The sequence below is a fragment of the Dermacentor silvarum genome, chromosome 7, assembly GCF_013339745.2.
Source record: "Dermacentor silvarum isolate Dsil-2018 chromosome 7, BIME_Dsil_1.4, whole genome shotgun sequence".
Lineage (NCBI taxonomy): Eukaryota > Metazoa > Arthropoda > Arachnida > Ixodida > Ixodidae > Dermacentor > Dermacentor silvarum.
In genome coordinates this window covers 50,420,162-50,440,394 of record NC_051160.1, presented here as the reverse complement: position 1 = coordinate 50,440,394, position 20,233 = coordinate 50,420,162, and the positions used below count along the sequence as shown (strand labels likewise).

The window sequence follows — 20,233 nt, the reverse complement described above, 5'->3', positions numbered from 1 at the left end:
GAAAGAGAGAGAAAAAGGCACTTTCCTCTGGCATACCGGTACCGTCTCCCTCTCCATCCGGCTATGTTTCTTGGCGACGAACCTCTCTTTGACAATAAGGCTGTCTTGGATTTTCTGAGCGATGTAGTATTGCATGTTATTTGCCCAATAGTTTCGTAGCGCATCCTCTCTCCAGAGGATGTCGCCGCGATAGTAATTTTGCATAGCACGAGCCTCCAGGCCCTTGCGTTTCAAAGGGTCTGTCAAGGCAGCAGTGCTTTTTGAGAAGTTTTATCTGCGATATATTTTCGTTTATCTTCATTACCTTGCAATTTCTTTATTCGTGTTCATAGTGCACCTCATTAGCCATTGCCATAATTTTATTACATATATATTTTACGCATTTTACAGCGATTGTTTTTAGGCCCTTTTATAGCCACGATACGTCTACCTTTCACACTTCATTGCTCCATTGTCAACTCATCAACACTGGCCTGGCGCTCTTTGGCCATACCTGGCCCTTGCGCCATTAAACACCATACATCATCAATGTTATATAAAAAACGAATGACCAGGCAAATAACTACTAACATCTTTTGATTTTAAGAAAGACTGTCAGGGGTCGAACCCCGCCGTAATCTATAAAATTGTACCTACAAGTGATTATATGGACGCACGTACTCACACTGTGCTGCTCTAGGACGCCATAGTTTTATCAGAAAGGTTGACAAAAACGGCTATGTATGCCAAGTGCCATTTTCTAGTGAAACGACAAATACCAACGTCACATAGTGAATTAAGAACTTTTCTTATTCACATAGATGTCTCACGTCTTCTACATCGGAGAGGCCGGTAAGATATTGAGAACTTAAGTTTGGTAAAGTCATTACTTGTGCAAAAGATGACATGGTGTGCATAGCTTGCATTGGGGTTAATTTGTATCATTGAGAAAGCACACACTGTCCACGAGGACTGAGAGAGGATCAGTGAAAGACACCCGCTTTTCGCAGATACAGCATATTAGAAGCAGTTAACATAAAAATAGGAAAGTAATGAGCCCGCGCAATAGTACACGCGAATAAGCAGAAAAAATCATATAAAGTCACCTTCCATTGAGCGCCCCGAATAATATTACCTGTTTACTCCGAAATTTATTCTGCTTAGTTTTGCACAATAGGGAAGACTTGTGACTACACGAATGTGCGACATATCAGACATGGCCTTTAAAAAAGTCAACCACAGCAGATTGAGATTTCGCGCTGAGCACATTGATGGATTTAAAGCAGACGTACACAATGAAGTTATTGTGCACGAAAACACGTGTGCCTGCAAAAATGAAGCACTTCCGGAGCAAAAATGTTTTTAACAATGCCATCTATGCCTCACTGTCCTTTCAATACCGAGAACTACATGCAATGTCAACAGCTTCTTGGACGATGTCGAAAGCAACTTTTTCATCCCCCATATTCTCTGCGTACCAACCGTCAACAAACGGTATTTATTTATAGCTCCTGACAACTTGTGGTATTGCTTTATAACCTCTCGCGCGGAAATATTCTTACACGTGTACGAAACCACGGTCATCTTCGGCGTACCAGGCGTGCTGTCAGAAATCACACGAAACTTTCATACTGAAGCAAGTAAGTATTCATACCATCAAGCAATTGGATAAAAGCTAGAATTACATTTAAAAAAAAAAAACCTCACAGTAAATTTTTAACGTACTTCCATAGTAGGTGTTATAAGAATGTTGATACTTTAACCAAATTTTTTGGACCGTGCTATACGTAGCGTTACGAGTGCCAATTTAAACTAAGTATTCCACTGGCGGCATACAAGAATAACATTTCAAGAAATTGCCTATTATTTGCACTTATTGCCGTATGGTATGGCTGCTTTTCGGAAGAGGACAACGCGCTCAATAAAATTGCTTTATGTGATATCTTTCACGTTTAAATATCAATAGAAAAAGAACATGCGCACAGTAAATACAGGATATAAAGAACTCCCGAAATCATGTTTTCGTGTTCTCTTAGGCTTAGTAATGGTGTGACGGTCTCATATTAGCTGAGAGGCCTGGATGGTCGTGCTTCGAGTCTATCGCTAAAAATGCTTTACAGTGTGATTGTCCCTATTTTCAGGTATATATGGCAACAAAATACCCAATGTTCCGTTTTCTGGTGGTTGCCAGTTCCCTCTTAGTAATTTCAGGTAAGTACAACATCTCCCGCAAAGAAAGAGTAAACTGGTATGCCACACTTCTGCCAATAGCAATACGCGCATTCAATCGGGCTTCATTATTTTACTTGGCTATTGCAATTATCGTCGTAGCATTCGAGACACAGATATACGGCGTGTTTCCCATAATTAGACCAAAGATTTAAGAATAGACTGATATACCATAGACAATGGAAACAAACGTCGCCGGAACATGTAGTCATGTTGAGTAACTAAGACGTTTTGTGGTTTGGTTGAAGTGCGCTTAGTTGCCTAATATTTAGGTTTATTCATGCAAATTTTGGAATAATAGTATTCTCCACAAGTGTTTTTTAATAATATATTGGGCTTGCGCAGAAACAAGTACTCAAATGGTTGTCATTAGGGGATTATTAATGTTGATCTTGATCCCTCGCTCTAAACAGAGGCGCGAAGTATAAAGATAACGTAACTGCGCTCCGACGCGTGTAGATAACGGCGCTTTTATTAGTGTTTTGTGAGAACCAAGTCTACGTAGATATAGCACAGTAAAACAAATTCACGGAGAGCCCAACCTTTGGCGATTTTTATTGTCGGTAATTTAGAACACTGAATAGAACCGAGAGACTTTCCTTCGACGAAACCATTTTATTTAAACAAGCTAAATCACTCACACGAATACGTTATGACCAAGATATCTGATGTCAATCCATCTTAAGAAACCATATCTGCAAATTCTCGTGGTGAGAAGTTATTATAACATGAAGAAGAATCTAGAATAACTAAGGAGCACATAGACACGGATGTGGGGAACCATTCGCTGTGCAATGAAGGATACATGACGATGACGATGCAGCCAAGCAAGCCATAATGTTGTTGGTAGCCACGCGACCCGAGCTTGCGCTTGCCTGGATTTTGGCTGCTTGACACGCGCCGTTTCTTGGCGCTTGCCTTTGAAGTTCTTCGTCGTTCCTTGGCGTTTAGACGCAAATAAAGCACGTCATATTTGGTGGAAGCTGCATGGGTCCCCTGCACCAATCACGAACTTTCTTCCCAGACGCTCCCTTGTGTTCCCACTCCCATTAAGGCCACCGAGACCTCAATTCAGACTGACGCTTCGGCTGCCCATGCTTCCTGCGGTGCCGTGTACCATCAGTGGACTCCGCTCATCTTCAACTGCTCAGGTGAATCAGATGTTGAAGTTTGGTTGTCGAAGTACGAACAATTCAACGCCAATAACAACTGGGATGATCACATGAAGCTGACTCATGTCATGTTTTCTCGCGGACATCGCGCAACTCTGGTGTCGCTACCACGAGACCAACACTCCTCCTCGGTCCGTTGTCAAGACTTCTACTGAGGAAGTCTTTGGTCGGCCTACGGCCTCTCACGCACGAGATTGGGCAATATTTTGCTCCGTACCTTCAACTCGTCATTCGGACTCAGATTGCTGAGGCCCTCCCGCCCATGCCTCAACAACCACCCGTCACTGCACCGCTTACCTACCCTTCTGTCGCGGCTCGGTCTCCTCAACAGCCTGCGATGCCAACCCCTGCCTTGCCGATGAAAGCGACTGCTGCGCCACTTCCCTTCGCGAGACCTTCCGTTCCGTTTTTCCACCGCTCAGTCGCATGGCGAACGCTGGACAATAAGTCCATCTGCTTCGTCTGTGGACACCTCGCTGGTTACTGTCGCGGATGTCCATCTTCTCCACTTGACGCTGTGGGCAGGTCTGTTCCTTCGTCGTCACGGACGCCACGAAGGTGCACCCCTAATGATAAACCACCCTATGCGAACTACCGGTCACCATTTCCGCGATGACGCTCACTGTCATCCATGCGTCGCGGACCTGCTACGGAAGAGGGAAAGTGATTGCTGCAGTTCCGGAGGCAAGAGCTGCATGCAAGTCGAACTGCCCAAGGCCTCCATCTGTTTTGCCGCGGAACGTTATCGACGTTGATGTTGAAGGAACCGCCGAACTAGTGCTTATTGACAGTGAGGCCGCCATGTCCGTAATCTGGCAGAACCTATGCTGCAAGATAAAAAAATTGGCCGCGTATCTGCTTGCTTCGCTGCAAATGACGACGAAAGACGATAGTCTTCTGCTGCCCCTGATACGTAACACCCTCACTTCTTCCTCCCCACCTCTCACGCTCTTCCCCTCCTCTCTCACTCTTTCCATGATGGATGCAAGGGAGGTTTTGCTGAATTCAATTCAAATTTCCCGCGTTCGCCCTGCTCTCGGGCTATCTGTTGGGACATTTTATTACTGTTGGCTTAAAGCCGGCTGCAGAGCTGTGGCTTCAGTCGGCTTGTCTTTAACGCATAGCGTCTATTCGACACTATTTCTGACGCGTTGATTTTTCATTTACTCACGTAAAAACCAGTACAATGTGTACTCTTAATTCAATGAACGCTGCGGATCACGGTTATGTACGTACATATCATTTGCCTCAAATAGGCCTGAGGTTTCTTTTGCGCTATATAATGTTGACGTGTATGATCCCGTGACACCAGTGCTAGTAGCTTGGTTGCTTTTGGCGGGGCGGTTGAATCGCGTGACAGATAGACAAAGTTTTTCGCGTTAAGCAAGAACGACTATCGTCTTTAAAAACTGACCACGTCGCTATCGGGACTAATGTTCCACACGGAAAGCTCACAGTACATTGCGCCTACAGCTGTGTTCACTTTAGGGTGAGGTGAACTTTGTGAGTTCACCTCACTTTGAGGTAAACTTTAAGGTGAACTTCGTCTTAACCAAAGCAAATTATTGGCGATAGAAATAAAATTTGGTGAGAGTTTTTCGTGTTGCCTTTTTTTAACAGTGAATCTGCTTAAGCTATCCGTAAAACAGTGCTCGTCGATCGAAAAAGAAAACATCGCTGAGCGGTGAGTGACATGGGCTAAAAGTGAGATACCTGCTTCGGCTACCTTGACGACATTGTCGTTTTTTCTCGAGATTTTTCTGCTCGCCTTGTTTGTCTTCGTGCGATTCTTACGTGCCTCACTTCTGCTGGCCTTGAACTTAATATAAAGAAGAACCATTTTGCTGCGCGCCAACTTTTTAACGACAGACGACGTGTTTTCGTGTCTGATGCTATTGTCACGTAGTAGTGAGGGTGAAGAAAACACTCGTAAAACGGCGTATGACGAAAGTGATTCCTTAGTGGGCGAACCTGTGCCCACAAAAGCAATCCACACTCGAAGCGCAACGATAGCGGTGAACACAGTCGGCGATCGTCGAAATGTGATGAGCCGCGAAACGCGTCGGCCTTTTTACAATAGTCATCGAAGGTTCCAGAGTAATCCCTGGTGCACGCGTGTCTTCCAGAAAGTACTAGACAATTCGCGTCACTCATACAATCAGATTACATAAGCGTCGGTTACAACAGACAACAGATAGAAGCATCGATAACGTTCCAGAAACTTCCGATACATGCAGGCAAGTCCTGCGCTTAGCGGTAACGTTTAATATTTCTTAGCCGGTGAAAAGCGGTCACCGGTGAAAAATAAACAAGTACACGTGTTAATACTTTCCTCCTAAAAAGCTTCTTCCCGATAACGGTGGAAGAATATTTAGGTGCTGACATTGCGCGCGAGCGAGCGTCCAGATTATGTTCGGCCGCGCGCGGGCGCGCCGAGTAGCTCTGCTGCGAGCAGATAGATGGCGCCGCGGCCAGCGGTCCCAGCTTAGCGGCGCCGGCGGCTTGGCATTCCTCTGCCTCCGCTAAATTTTCGTTCATAGTGGAGTGAGTAAATCTCAAAGCACGAAAAAAATCGTTATTTCTCATTAAAGTGATAAGTCTACCAGGCTTCGCTAACATGAAGGTTCCTTGTGCAGGGCGTGGATGACGTGAACACGAATCAATCGGGCAGCACTCAAAGCCCACTGAAGTTACCCTCGCGCACACAATTTGTTTCGTCCGGTCTAGCCGTTCATCCAAGCATAAAAAATGAAAGTGTCTGCCGACGTGCTACCCCTCGATCAGAAGAAAATAGTGACTACACCAGAAAATGTATTTCATGCTTATCGCTGCTTCCATTCACACTCAGAAAACCGTTCAATCATCGTTGCGCGAATTCAATGTGGTGGCGATATAAATTAAGAAATGAAACGGCGCAAGCTGGCGATATGCAATGCACTAGAGCAAAGTGGCTGTTCATGGCTAGAACTTAAGATGAGAATGCACATCAGCTACTCTTTCAAATGGGAATTTATTAGGCGGGACGAAGGCAGGCGTCTATCTTGAATTAGAGCATCACTACCACAGTTTACTGATGAAAACCTGAGCAAATGCCTTTTTTATTCCAATTCCACTTAACATAGACCGTGTATATTATTCATTGGGCTTTCGTCCATTGAGGACTGAGGGGCTCTTGCAAGATCTAAAAAAAGAGGTGACTTTGTTTTTCTGAAATTGCATATGAGAATGTGCCAATGTAAGCATGTTTGACAATGCATGCTACAGCCTGTCCACAAATACACTTACACCCACCACACAATAATCCCATAGACCTTTTTTTTGCATAGACACAATACGAAAAAACTTGTGCATGAAGCAGCTCGATAATTTTAATAGGTGATAACCATCCCAGAAGCTTGCGGTCTCATACACTCCCACAATGGAAAAATGTATAAAAACATGCAAGCGTGTAATATACACCGCACGCGCATAGTAAAAAAAAATTCAGTAGCCAGGATGGAACAAATTTGAAAATCAGGCACACATCTGCACAGAAAACAGCAGTATAGATTTTACAGGGTGCACAAATATTTCAAAATATGCAAATGTCACGTAGCTGGACAGAACCATAGTAATGTTGTTTCCGTCCCTTGGAGATACTCAGTTATTTTTTACATTCCGCCTAATTAGATAATTAGTTTTATTTATTGATCAACTTCCCAATCATTATAATTAGATTAAAAGTGTCAATGAGAAAATTGTAGAGCAACATGAAAGACTCCCAATACAGCTTTCTATTGCTCAATACGCGCTACGTAGAAGTGTTTTTCCGAGCATGATAGAAGCTCACGAATACACGCAAAGTGCCTCGAGCGGCCAGTCGCGCGGCAATATTGCTGTATTCGTGGGTTTCGTTCACGCTCGGAAAACACTTTTATGTATCACGTATTGAGCAACAGAAAGTTATATTGGGAGCTTTCCACGCTGTTGTACAATTCTCTTTTTCATACTTTTTATACAATTATAGCATTAAAATAGTTGATTAAACAATTATTAAAATAATTATGTAATTAAGCGGAATAAAAAATTATCTGAATATCTCCAAGCGACGGCAGACAAAATTACCTTGGTTCTGTCCAGCTACATGACATTTACATATTTTCAAATCTTGGAGCATGATAGTAAACCACCCAGTATATATCTTGTACATGCAGCAAAATTTGCACGAACTACTGCGGCACACAGGAGGTTCTCTCTTCCGCAGCGGCTTTCGAGGTTTATTTGACCGTGTGAGGTTCTTCGGACAGTTTGGAAATATGGTGGGAATCCTTTTATGGAGCGCTCCGCGTAATATTGCCACGTGTCTAGCGCGGCGATGACGACGACATAAGACACATCGGCACTGATGAAAAACATAGCAAGAAGAAGAAGAAGCAGTGACTAGCGCGCGGTATTTTAAAACCGTCCGTTCTTGTTACTGCCTCTGCCGACAAGTGCGTTTCGTTTGGCCCTCGAGCTTTCGACGTCGTGACAATATGACATCGATATCGTATCCTCTGAAAAATGGCTGGTGCAGACATGGTCGGTATGCGTTAGAGTTCGGTGTGCCCTCAGATTTGCACGGCACCACTGCTCTAGACGACCGCTGTCGGACGGCGCTTTGAATAAAGGCACACGCTCCGCACAAGTCAGGTATCCAGAATTGCAGTTTGGAACGAAGCACTTTCTAGCCATTTCAAACGCCCCTCAGAAGGCCGCTGCCACCTTCGTCGAGGGCCCGTGGCGACAATACCCAAGCACAAGCTCATGAAACGAACGCGAACAAAAATCGTGCCTTCAAAACAGCGCAACCGCACATGCAAGCAGGAAGACGAAGCAGCGGCAGCACGCGCCTTGCCGCCCAGGCTGGGACCGCATACCGCAGCGTCCTCTACGACGGCGCCGAACCAGCTGCAACCAAGCCGAACATAATCTGGACGCGAGCGAGCGGCGCTTTTGCGCGCGTTGGGAGGAGAGTGTCAGCACCTCTCCGTATTTTTACACCGTGCCCGATGCTACAAACAAACATGAAAGCGGAAACAAAACCACGCGTAATAAAGAAGCAAAAACAATAACAAAGCAACAAAGAACCAAAGTTCGTCAGCGGGCGTAGCAACGCACCACGTGGATGACTTCAGGTCGTGCGCGGCGTCGCTGGCATTGAAAAATGCCGTCTGGCCCGACCTCATAGTCCAGTGCGCCAATACGTCGGATGATCTTTTAGGGTCCGAAATAGCGACGTAACGGTTTCTAAGTCCTCGTCGCCGTATCGGAGTACAGACCCAAACACGGTCGCCGGGCTGGTACTCGACGTAGCGTCGTCGAACATTGTAGTGCCGGCAGTCGGTCCTCTGCTGGTTCTTAATGCCCAAGTGGGAGAGCTGTCGACCTTCTTCGGCACACTCCAAGTAGGTGGCAACGTCGAGATTGTCTTCGTCGGTGACTTCCGGTAGCATGGCGTCAAGCTTCGTTGCCGGGTTGCTTCCGTAGACCAGTTTTAACGGCGCCATGTGCGTCGTTTTTTTGCACGGCCGTGTTGTATGCGACGGTCACGTACGGAAGGATGGCATCCCACGTCTTGTGTTAGGCGTCGCCGTACATTGCTAGCATGTCGATGATGGTCTTGTTTGGGCGCTCGGTGAGTCCATTCGTCTGCGGGTGGTAGGCGGTGGTCTGGCGATGGCTTGTCTGGCTGTATCGCAGGATGGCTTGAGTTGGATCTGCCGTAAAGCCGTATCTCTTTCGGTGATGAGGACTTCTGGGGCCCCGTGACGCAGGAGGTTGTTCTCAACGAAGAATCTGTCTACCTCGGCGGCACTTCCTTTGGGCAAGGCTTTTGTTTCGGCGTAGCGGGTGAGCTTGTCCGTAGCTACGACAATCCATTTATTCCCGGACGCCGACGTCGGGAAAAGCCGCAGTAAGTCCATCCCGATCTGCTGCAACGGTCGGCGAGATGGTTCGATCGGCTGTAGAGGTCCGGCTGGCTTTTTCGGTGGTGTTTTGCGTCGCTGACAGTCTCGGCATGTCTTTGCGTTATGAGCGACGTTGGCAGCGAGGCAAGACCAGTAGTATTTTTGTTGTATCCTCGCGAGCGTGCGAGAAAAACCGAGGTGTCCAGCCGTTGGGTCATCATGGAGATCTTGCAGAACCTCTGGGTGGAATGCTGAAGGTACCACGAGGGGGTAGTTGGCTCAGAGTGGCGGGAAGTTCTTCTTTAGGAGAATGTCGTTTTGCAAGAAAAATGACGCCTATCCTCGCCTGAACACCTTCGGCACAACGACGGTCTTCCCTTCCAGGTAGTCTACAAGGCTCCTTAGTTCCGGGTCCGCTCATTGTTGTTCGGCGAATTCGTCGGCACTGATGGGTCCCAAGAAAGTGTCGTCATCCTGGTCGTCCTGTGGCGGGTGTTCGACGGCGGCGGGTGCTTTCGCTCGGAATTGTAAATGACAGAGATGTAGAATGCTTGAAGTATCAGAATCGATCGTGCGAAGCGACCTGATGGATCCTTTAAGTTAGCTAGCCATCACAAGGCGTGGTGGTCGCTCACAACTTTGAAGGGCCTGCCAGAGAGGTAGGGGCGAAACTTTGATGTAGCCCAGACGATGGCGAGACACTCCTTTTCTGTTGTGGAATAATTTGCTTCCGTCTTCGACAGTGACCGGCTAGCGTAACTTACAACCCGTTCTAGTCCGTCAGTCCTCTGCACAGGCACGGCGCCGAGTCCTATGCTGCTTGCGTCTGTGTGGACTTCGGTATCGGCGTTTTCGTCAAAATGCGCAAGTATTGGCGGCGACTGCAGGTGTCGCTTCAGTTCTTCAAATGCTTCCACTTGCGCCGTCTGCCACTTCACCTCGACGTCGGACATAGTGAGGTACGTCAATAGCTCGGCGATCCGTGAAAAGTCCTTGACAAAGCGCCTGTAATAGTCGCACAGTCGAAGAAATCTACGCAGTGCCTCCTTGTCGGCGGGCGGAGGAGAGTCAGAGATGGCCGCCGTTTTCTGTGGGTCAGGACACACTCCAGACTTGTTGATTACATGGCCCAAAAACAAAAGGTCCTCATATGCGAAGCACCACTTTTCTGGCTTAAAACTGAGTCCGGAGGTCTTGATTGCTTGAAGAACTGTTTCAAGGCACCGGAGGCGTTCTTCGAAGCTTGAGGGTAAACACAATGACGTCGTCCAAGTAGACCGAGGCAAGTCTGCCACTTCAAGCCTGCCAGTATACTGTATCCATGACGCGTTGGAAATTCGCAGTTGCCGAGCAAAGGCCAAACCGTATGTCCTTGAACTCAAACAGTCCGTCTGGTGTTATAAAGGCAGTCTTCTCCCGGTCCTTCTTGTCGACTTTAATTTGCCAGTAGCCGGTTTTTAGATCCATCGACGAAAAATACTTTGCGTTATAGAGTCGATCCAAAGCGTCGTCTATTTGCGGGAGAGGGTATAAGTCCTTCTTCGTGATTCTGCTGAGGCGCCGATAATCGACGCAGAAACGGAGTGTCCCATCCTTCTTCTTTCCTATACCACGGGGGATGCCCACGGACTCTTGGACGACTGGATGACGTCGCGTAGCATTTCGTCGACTTGTTGCCTTATTGCCTCACGTTCGCGCGCCGAGACTCGGTACGGGCTCTGATGGAGTGGGCGGACATATTCGCTGGTTATAATGTGGTGTTTGGCGAAAGGGGTTTGTCAAATTTTTCATGACGACGACAAGCAGTCCGTGTATAGAAGGACCAGGTCTTTCAGCAGTATTTTTTATATGCCTCGGAAGGTTCTCATTTACATCGAAAGCTGATTCGTGTACTGAAGTCGTCGTTGAAAGTTCTCTAGAGTCCAAGAAGGCGAAAGTACTGTTGGCTTGTATTATTTCCTCGATATAGGCGACCGTGATGCTTTTGCTAATTTGCTTGTATTGGTGGCTGAAGTTTGTGGGCATCACTCTTGCTTTCTCTTCACGTAGCTCAGCTATGCCTCTAGCGGCGTAAATCTCACCGTCGACCAGTAAGTGATGATCGCTATCGACGACGCCCTCGATATCTGCAGGCACTTCGGTACCGACGGATATCACTACGCGAGGCGGAACGGTGACTTGTTCTTCAAGCACATTTAAGGCATGGTAACTGATGTTTGTATTGGGTATCGCTTTGTGCGTTGAAAGCGTTATCGAATTGCACCTCAAGTCGATGACTGCACCATGTTGGTTTCGGAAGTCAATGCCTAGGATGACGTCCCTGGAGCAGTGCTGCATGATTACGAAGCTCACCGGTTAAGTGCAATTGTTAACCGTGACTCGAGGTGTGCAGATTCCAGCCGGCGTTATTAGGTGGCCTTCCGCTGTCCGGATATCGGGTCCTTGCCAGGCTGTCTTCACCGTCTTCAACTTGGCGGCGAACGTGCCACTGAAGACGGCATGGTCGGCTCCAGTGTCGACGAGAGCGGTGACGTTATGACAATCTATTAGCACGTCTAGGTCGGTAGACTATCGTCTAGCGTTGTGGTTAGGTCGTGGAGTCGGATTACTGCGGCGTCGGCTTGCTCCACTGCTGCTACGTCGCGTCGGCAGGTCTTCTTTTGGCGGTTAAGTGTTATGGTCAAGGCTCTTCCCAGGCGGTGTGCTGATACCTCGTTGTGATAATGCGCAAATCGTCGTCGTCGCTGGCGGAGGATCTTTGGCATTGCATTGCACAGCCACCGCACCTCCGTTGGTTGCTGCATTTAGTTTCCCGGATAGGCGCTCATGCACCGGCCCCGGGCTGCGCCAGTGTGTGGTCGGCGCTGTGGCGACAGGTAGCGTCCTGCTGACGGCGAGCATGATGGTTGTTGTGGTTGCCACTGGGCTCCGGCGACGGTAGTCGGCAATGTCATGTGGTTGCTCACCCCAAGCTGTGGACGTGGCTCATTGACGGCGAAAACCACGTAGGCTCATCTCTCGGTATGGGCATCGGTGGTAGACATGGCTGGCTTCCCCGCAGTGATAGGAGAGCCGGCGGTGGTCGGGGGCACGCCAAATGCCCGTCTTTCTCCGGTAGATGCGCTGACCGACGTTCGGGCGGGCTGGTGGTGGCGGCGGTGGGCGACGGAAATGCGTCGTTACGGGGCCCTGTTGCGGGCGCGGAGGGGGAACTTGACGGCGGGCGACGGCGACTTGTTATTGCTTCCAGCTGGGGTTGCGGTGATTCCGTCTGCACATCGGGGACTCAAAGTGAGCGCTGAACTTCTTCTTTGACGGTATGGGCGATAGATGGCAGTTGAGGCTGCGACCTGGGAAAGAGCTTCTGCAGTTCCTCGCGAAGGACCGCTCTAATGTTCTCGTGCAGATCGTCGCTGCCAAGTGCTTGAATTCGATGCTGTTCGCGGCCAGTGTTCGGTGGTTATATTGCCTTGTTCATATGTTGAGAGTCTTCTGAATGATTCTGTCCTCGGAAAGAAATTCAGCAACAGTCTTGGTCGGGTTGCGTATTAATCCGGCGAAGATCTCTTGCTTGACACCCCTCACCAAGAAGCGAACTTTTACACATCTGGCATGTTGGCGTCAGCGTGCTTGAAGAGGCGAGCCATATACTCCGTGAAAATCGTGATGTTCTCGTTGGGCAGTTGCACCCGGGCTTCTAGGAGAACTTCGGCCCTTTCCTTGCGCGCGACGCTTGTAAAGGTCTGCAGGAGGCCGTGGCAGAACAGGTTTCATATATATTATCAAGGTCGACTACCGATTCTCTAACCACGTCCTGGAGGCATCCTCCAATGACAAGAAGACATGGCACAGCTTGTCGCGCTGTTCCAGTTGTTAAATACAGCGACCATTTCATACGTCTCCAGCCAGCTTTACGGATCCACAAATGTTAATCTGTGGAACGTCAGTGGCTCCCGTGGGCGCTGTAACACGATCGGTTTAGGCGGCACTGGTGCTGCCATTGTTGATGCGGTCGTGGTTGTGCACTTCCTGCTCTTCTCAAAAAGAAGTCCGTACTCCGGGGGGCTGGTTTCGTAGCCTGAGGCTAGCTCGATGGTCCGGGACAGCGTTGGTACTGCCTTCGGGATTCGGGCTTGGATCACGGCTTTTCGGGGGCGTCCGGTGCATGAACACAAAAGCACCTCCACCAGATGTCACGTAGTAGCGACGGTGAAGAAAACAGTCGTAAAACTGCGTATCACGAAAAGGATTCGAAGGTAGGTATACCTGGTAGCGAAGCTTCCATAGAAGCCCATACGTTCAAAACATGCCGGCTCATTGGCGGTTCATGGGGCTTAGCGCCATCTGTGCAAGGAGGGAACACTTCCGGTGGAAGAAAAAATAATGTGACATCATATCCGTTAAACACAGAAGTGACGTCATTTTGTTGTCAAAGGCGCGATATTTGTTTTCGGAGGCCTGCCATTACAGCTGTATATTCAAATGCTCCGCCATACGACTGCAGGAAAAGGTCAGCGATACGGGTGTCGAAATCACATCCCTGCACAGAACATACTTTCTTTAGAGGCCGACGAACGCTTTGGGCGTAGAGTGCTTGTCCTTTCGTCAGACACCAAGCCCGTCTGCCAGCGCTGTCGAACGAAAACAATTAAATTAAGCCATTATCTGGCGGTCCCAACTTACTGCATTTGACTGAACAGGTTAAAAAACGATGAAGCTACCCGCGTTATCAAATTTCGACAAGCGTCGGCAAGCAAAACAACACAACATGTGAGGGGGGCGTATAGTAACAGGTCAACTTTATGAGCGCGCTTTTCTGCACACTTCAAGAGCTGCATTGCATTGCAAGTGATAGCGGCGTCAACGAACGCCGCTATCGATGGGCGCTGGATAAAAGGCATTTATTGATAATGATTAAGTAAAATAGAATTGTCCCTTTTTTTCTCGCCATGCTTATTTAAATTGATTAGGAATTTTATTTTCGTTGAATGAATCTGTGTCTCTCTTTAATTATAACACGCTTTTTTCTTTCCCAATGTTTATTCCCTCCAAACACAGTCGCGCTTCAATCGCTAGCTGCTCCCATAACCACCCTTGCTGATGTCGCAGGCAATTCGTTCTGAACCTTTTTTCGCCCCAAGCTTCGCGACCTATGTAGATCGACCTTGCTGATTCTCTATTGGGCGAACCTGTGCCCACAAAAGCAAGCTACACTCGAAGCACAACGATAGCGGCGAACAGAGTCGGCGATTGTCAAAATCTGATCAGCGGCGAAACGCGTCGGCTTTTATACACGAGTTATTTAAGATTCCAGAGTAATCCCTGGTGCACTGCGTGTCTTCCAGAAAGTACTAGGCAATTCGCGTCGCTCATATAATCAGATTACATAAGCGTCGGTTACAACAGACAGGAGATAGAAGCATCGATAACATTCGAGAAACTTCCGATACATGCAGGCAAGTCCTGCAGTTAGCGATAACGTTTAAAATTTCTTAGCCGGTGAAAAGCGGTCAACGGTAAAAAATAAATAAGTAAACGTGTCACGTGTACTTGGCACGTGTTGTTTAGGACATTAGGACATTATATATAGACTTCATAATATCCAAATATACACATCCTACATATACACATCAAGCGCATCATGAAGTGTTCTTGGGTTAATCCGGTGGCTTCCGTATTAAAGATCATAAAGGAATCTGAAAAAGGACACCGCCAAAACGTGTCCTGTGTCGGCCGTCTGCTGCAGCTTGGCTCCTCTCTCGCACTTCCCTTTGTGCACGCTGTGTCATATACAGCAGCATGGGCATCAAGCTTCCATAAGTTTGCGTGGAGTTCAATATTTCACCAGCGGCGTGGGGGCTCCAATAGCGGGAGTCTAGCAGCTCAGACGCACTTTCATGTCGCTCTTATAAACATCGGCATCAACATGGACAACAGCCGTGGATTTGCCATCAAGCAATCTAGTCAGGTGGCGGAACCGACAAAGAGCGCCGTTCGGCCAGTTTGGCTTTCATTTCTTCCATGTGAATCGAGTAGGCATGCGATCAGTCAAGTGTAGCGCTAGGCCTAGTGCATTGGATGCGCTCTGACAACTAGCTCTGACCACTCGTGTACTCCCACCACGAGCAGGGCACTTGGTCCTGTGCAGCTCTCGCCGTGAGCGCAAAATACACGCCCCCTTCTAGATTTAGCGCTTATCCAGAAAGGTCACACGCGCGCCCGGGAACCACAGAAGCAGTTAGGTACCCTACATTGTCACAGCTACGACCACGAAACTCGATTGCCGCGAAGGCACGAAGAGATTCAACATGGCCCCACAATGAGCACTGTACCACTGACGAGGCATACGTGGTGCGGTGTATGGTTCGTTGCGATATCATCCTTCAAAAAGAGTCGTCGCACAATCTTTGTGAGAGAGTCAGCAAATACGAAGCCCTCTGATTTTTCAATAGTCGGTAGTCACCCCCTTCATTTAACCCTATTCACTGAAAGCACTCCAAGTTTCCTTGTTCGTGACATACAAAGTCACCCAATGCAACTTCATACGCACCTCTGACCTCTGGGTTTCATGACAATGCAAAGACGGGTCTTAAACGACCAAGATTCAAATTTTTGTAAGGTTCATCTTTGCCGCATGCGTCTTCACGGTAATGAGCCAGAGGTAAGGAATCCGATAGTCCCCTATCACAGCAATGTTCTTGATGACACCGGCAGCTTGCAAGGGCTTTTGAAAGTCTTCGATGCGTTACGGACTACCTGAGAGTTCACAGTGCAATATGGGGGGAGGGGGGGTGCAGTACGATTGCTAGCTGCACCTGGTGAAACGTTGGGCAGAATCATATGTAGTTCTGGAGCACGGGAAACGACTGGCTACCATTGTTGTTGACGACCGCTGTCGCAGCATGGTCGGAGCGAATCACCCTGTGTCCGGTCGCGCCCTTGACCGAAAGCAGAATAAGCAATGCCCATTTACACTGGTGAATGACAGCGGTGGCGCGACCAAGTCCATTTGGTCCAAATCCATTTGGTCCATTATGGCCAGTAACTCGCTGCTCAATTTTTCAGTGGTCCGAGCGCAGTCGCAAACTGCTCAAACAATCAGATGCCTAGGAACAGGACATCAGTAAGCGCTGATAGGTATTTTACGCGACCGTACAAGTGTGAGCAAGTGCTGACTTGCCAGTCGCACTTGCCAGTGTCAGCATTGGGTACCTTGAGACCCTTTTTGGTCGCCACTCGCAAATGTTCGTGCGACCTGCCCAAGTCGCAGGTGTTAATGAGCCTGTAGGTAGGACACGATAGCACGCACGTTTTCTCGTTTCCAAAGCAGCCAGCTCTCTCAAATGCTCAGTGCGTGCCTTGTGCTACTGTGTTACTGGAAATAATCTCTATGCACTATGTGACATGTCCCACAACAGAGTTCCTGCGGTAATTTTATAAGAAAGACAACGCGAGTAAACAAGTGAGAAACAGGATACGAATCACATTGTGTAGGAACTAGGCTAAGAATGCTGTACACGCAAAAAGAAATGATAGGTCACAGAATCCACCTTGCTGTGCGCCAGGGCGTTGCTTGTGGGGAAAAATCTACCCTGGTCCTAAATAATAAGTGATCCGCAGGCACTAAACGCGAATGCTAGCATATATTTCTACAAATATTACCCCAGCAAACTTACACTAGTGTCTATGGGTGCTGCATCCATGGCAGTTCAGCCAGCAAGCGAACAATTGCTATCACGCCACTATTTAAAAAAAAAATCAGTTGCCCCTCCCCCGTCGAGGAAATGGGGGTAAGCGAAGCTTGTCGTGTGTTTCTTTGGTGTCTCTGCGAATAAACTGCACTGACGAGTACCATGTTGTGCTCGAGCAACAACCGGTCGCACGCACTGCAGCTGGCTGCGAAGTTGAGGCTGAGAAAATTGCGTTGAAGCCTGGTCGTCGCACCGGGCAAGTTGGCACTACCGTTGCCGAGGCGTGCACCACCGTTGCTGGGTTCCGGGTGGGCAAGGCGACGCTGACGTTTGGCATCCACATCGTACTCCCTCAACTCGAGGTACGTGGCTCTTCGCTGATGTTTCGCCTGGGCTTTGGAAGCCCTCACGCTAGAACGGGCACGTCGGCGACGATCCCTTTACCAAGCGCGTTCATTCTGGATAGATTTCCATAAAGTTAGCTCAAAATTAAATCTCTCCGTTGCATAAGGCATTGAATGGCTCATATCCCCGTAAACGCGGCCTCCCCATTACGACGACAGAAGAGAAGTGCAATTTTACGGTTGAATGACTATGACAACGCACCCAGATGTGGAAGCATCTGATGACGACGAGCGAGGGCGCAGTGTACAAGCGCGTGCCGAGAAGGAGCACGAGCGCACACTGAGGGGCGCCAACGAGCCAGCTGCGGAAGACGAAGATGCTCGAGCCAATGCTGATGATCATAAATTCTGTGCGTACATGGACGCCACCGAAATCTGTGCGTTCTAACATGCTTCGCTTGGATAAATATTACACGCACGTGAAACACTTACAACCTCTATTATCTTAGAAAGTGAACACCTACATATACGAATAGTAATAACCAAAAGCAAGAAAGCGTTGCAAAGACTTTACACACTCACTTAACGAAAACGAAGCATGCAGATGATAACAAATGTAGATATGGCTATCCCCTGGTATCAAGGCTAGCCAACAGCCCCGGGTACCAAACACATCTTTTTTTTTCGTGAATGCCTGCTTTGACTTCGTGTTCTGAACATAGGAGCTTGGCAATATATATACCCAGTTGTCTCGTAGCCCTTTTAGTCATCCCCTTAATGAAGACGATTTTACACCATTACTATGACATAGGCCAAGTAATACTTGCTCCCCTGAATATTTGCTAAAAAACTTACAGTGCATCACGGAATATGCAATGGCATTACATGTTTTGTCGATGCCACAAAGCAAGTCACTATCTGCGCACCGGCAACATGCAAATACTACTTTGACATATGCAAATTAATGCTTGCTTTTTTAAGAAAATGTACTAAATACCATCGTATTTCTTTTCGGTATACGTCATTGCATTGCAGGTTTATCGGTGAAACGTAATACGGCCCCCTCTCGCCAACGACGAAGTCAGGTTACTACTAAAGGTGAGTGTCTTAAAAACAAATGGCAGTGTTTCATTTGCAGCCTTAGTTTCAATGTGCTTTAACATAACAAAAAAACTTGCTGCTGAGGGAGGCTCTACGGTGCAGTCATTTGTTTTCATTCAAACATTGACGCCCATTGTTAAACTTTATTCATTCGCCTTACAATGCATACACTGGAAAGCTCGTTCACATATACAAATTTATCTCCTTAAAATTTTAAGCGCCAGCCTGACGTACCAGTTTTGAAGAGGCTGCGTTCCATCATGTAGGATAACCATGCATATTTTGGCGATTGCTGGCCTACAAGCGTCGTATCTTAACCGTAACATTATTGCACAGGGCGTTCTAAATACTTCCTGAGAGACACAAAATTATCTATATTCAGTTGTTATTTTTATCAAGCACTTTTGATTCTACGTTGTGTCTGTTTTCTAAAACGTTACAAACTATGACGAATCGCACAAATAACTTTCGCAGAACCTGCGTTCGAACGCCCAAACAATGCTGTGTCACATAAGGTACGACGCCTCACCTACAACACATGCCTTCATGGCTGTCTTAAGTGAGGTTCACAAAACTCGCTTCACTGCATTTTATCCTGCAGCTCCCCGTTTTATCTCTCGTCACGCTAATAGCACTCAAGATTCCGGTAGATCTACTTCAATGCAGACTACCACGTCGTCACTTCGACGCTGTGTTCTTTCCGTCTTCGCCATCCTTAAAAACGATTAACGATTAGCGTTGTCTGGTAAATAATGCAAATTATTTGTCTACTCTGAAATATGGAACTGACCAGGAGTTCGTAAGGAAATTGGGACGAAACGCCATATGCACGCTACTAATTTAACATTTGCGACCTGTTTTCAACCGTGAAAAAGAAATTCTCACAATCCACTCGTATTTGCTAAACGTTTTGATTACGTAGACTGGGTGGGCCAAACATTAAATTGTTAAATGTTATTCGAACTCAACGCGGTATTTCATATTAAGACAAAAGGCATCGATGTCACCATTGATTACATCGTAGTTTTCACGTTTGACTTGAAATAGCGTGACAATTTTTCTCCCGCGTAAATAATGGTGTAGAGGCTTGTCAAAAAATGTTCTGAGCTTAGAAGATTCCATCTGGTCATTTAGAACGTTATGAATGCTCAAAAGTTGTTGAAGGTTAACTTAATGCACTGACTCCTATTTCAGGGATATTTATGCTTATTTTAAGCATATGATGCCGCTGTGATTTGTTTTGATGAAGGCTTTAGCACATTGTTAAATATCAGAATCATTTTTTGGAACCCTCATGAAAATATAATTTGTTGTTCCATCTAAAATAAAAATAAGAACGTATATGCTGCCATTTCTGTCTGAGTGTTTGTACCCTGTCGAAACATGTACATGAGGGAATGATGTGCGTTGGAGTTTCAAAAACATTATTGCTGAATGTATCTTTTTTTCTATTCATGTTTAGAACATTCTGCGTGTTCGATGGATTGTGGCAGCGATTCTAAGTACTCCTGTACAGTCACTCATAATTGTAGCACATCGAGTAATTGTAAACATTGCGACTGTTCTTGCGGTAAGTGCCCGTTATTTCAGTTATTTCAGTTGGTACAGCTGAACAAATCATAACCGGCTATTAGACAGAAAACCTTCAGTGCATTAGCCTCGCAAGCTTATTGCATTACAGTATTGCTTGCTCAGATCGACTACGCATGAAGAACTGCCATAATTTTGCTTTAGATGGCGAGTTGTCATTTGGTACGGCAGATAATATTCCTATTCCAGTTTCTTGA

At 47.1% G+C, this 20,233-nt stretch overlaps 1 long non-coding RNA gene across 1 annotated transcript; it reads left to right on the top strand.

The window, feature by feature from the left end:
* The first annotated feature begins 1,371 nt into the window (after positions 1 to 1,371).
* On the top strand, positions 1,372 to 20,016 carry LOC119459512 (uncharacterized). The gene is made up of 4 exons (XR_007467835.1): positions 1,372 to 1,619; positions 2,121 to 2,190; positions 18,381 to 18,443; positions 19,909 to 20,016. It is a non-coding gene; the product is annotated as an uncharacterized LOC119459512 (long non-coding RNA).
* Positions 20,017 to 20,233: the final 217 nt, after the last annotated feature.